Consider the following 2,135-nt stretch of genomic DNA (forward strand, 5'->3'; position numbering starts at 1 on the left):
TCTTGGAACAAGCTGCAACCTGACTGAAAGAGTTGAGTTTTGTACTGTACTGAATGAGATGAAGACACAGAGACGGAGGGAATGTCTTGCTGTAATGAGAAGCTATTTTTTCAGGCATCAGACAGTAATTAGGGAGCAGCGTCAGGTAATTAGGAAGGCCTCTGACTGATGAGTGATGCACTGCTGTCACCTGGATGGCATTTATACTAACAACCAGCAGCCGAGCGTGTGTGGACCTCTGTGGTTGTGAGTCTGTCTCTTACACCATCTGTGTGAGAGATGATTTTGTGAAACAACAGCTTTTTATACATTGAGAATTTTTTTTGACAAAAGGAAGGAGAGGCCATGTTTTTGAGGTGAGGCTTTTTCTTCAAATTTCTTCTTTTTTTACAGTTTTACAGTCATTTTTATTTATTTTGTAAAATGCACTGCAATAAAATGTTTATTTAATGAATCAGTAGTAGTGTTAATCACTTTATATTAATTCAGGATTCGTAATAGAGAATGCATTTGTATTACAGCTAGGATCGAACATATCTCACATCTTAGGCTACATTATGCAACTTGTTTCTAACATTGAATATGCTCCAACACGTATATCAGAGGCCTCTGTGATTGAACAGTCTGTCCTCAGAGCTGAGATAATGCCAATCAGAGATATTTCCAAAGTCACTCAATAGATGAAGGCACTCCTGGGCTTCTAGTCTTCTCGCACAGATCCCTACATTAGCTGGGAGAGTGTACACAACAAGGAAGAAGGTGAAGGGCTGGTTGGAGCATAATGCAACAGGGAGAGGGAGGAGTGTCCCACACAGTCCAGCCTCCTTGTGAGGCCGCTTAGATTTTATAACATTCCTCCCACGTCAACTTCATCCACAACTATGGCTTCCCTTTCTTCCTTAGCAGCTTTCGACCAGAGGACTGGTCCCTCATCCCACCTGTTGACTGCTCAGCCCTCCTGGACTCTGCTAACAACCTTGTATTGCTTCAGCCGGCTGATTGCACCGTTGCCCTCTTTTTGGGCTTTTCACTTCTTCCAAGTTCATATGGTAACATCTGCTAATCGCTTTAAATGTGACAAACTCTATGTCTTTGGTACAATGATTCTTATTTTATACAGTAATTTAAACACACGGCCAGGAGCAGATGATATGTGTTTAAAGTTGAATTCACTTTTGAAGTAACCATGGTCATGTGAAAGACACCTGCTGCCTTCAAAAAAAAAGAGTCATCAGAGTAAAGGAAGTGCCTGCAGCATAAACTGCGTACTAACTACTGGGGAATAACTCACTGATCTTGGTTCTGTCTGTTTGGCATTAGTGCATGAATTGAAATACAGCATCTTTACTCTGCATGATCATATGTCAGTTGCTTTAAAAACATAAGCAGAACATGAATTAAGCAGGTTCTGTGATTTTTAGCAAGGTTTACATGAATAATTTCAAATAAAGTGACCAAAACACTATTGTGTTGGCAAGTTGACCTGGTCTGAACAGTGGGCCGTGCTAAACACACTTATTCTTGACACCAAGATGACAGTGTCCACTGGATTTGCATCAAGCCAGCCTCCTCTTCACCTCCCCTCCCACTGAGGCACATGGGGAGACCTGCATCTCAGGTCAAAGAACTTCTTTGGTGTCTGATGTGGAAAGCCACGATGATCTTTCTCTTAGTGTGGGAAAGCTTAAAAAAGGTTCCACATTTTATAAAGTGGCCTTTTTTTGGTCACACGCATTGTTAAAAGGTCAAGAATTAACCCTCTATGCTTACATTTAAAATGCTTTTCATTACTTTAAAGCTTGTTGTGAGGTGTGTTTAGTTTTTATGCAATTTCCACTTAAGTGCTCAAAAAGTGTTTATAATAAGAAAGCATGTTGCATAAGGCATTTTAAAAAAGTCTACATTTAGACATGCTGGAGCCTTGATTCCCTTTGTCTCTGGTGTAATTTGTATCGTCCCTGCGGGGCCTCATGAGCTGCAGCAACATTAAATATGCAGAATTCCTGATGATGTGAATTCCCGCTGGCACCAAGGCCTGAGCATCTCCTTCCAGCAGCGGTCCAGCCGGTGACAGCCAAAATGCTGGCGCACGATGCCAGACAGCAAGGGTCGCCCACACCGACATGACATAACTG

This window comes from Trachinotus anak, unplaced genomic scaffold (assembly GCF_046630095.1).
Source record: "Trachinotus anak isolate AG129_WGS33_773 ecotype Australia unplaced genomic scaffold, CSIRO_AGI_Tana_v1 ptg000021l, whole genome shotgun sequence".
NCBI lineage: Eukaryota > Metazoa > Chordata > Actinopteri > Carangiformes > Carangidae > Trachinotus > Trachinotus anak.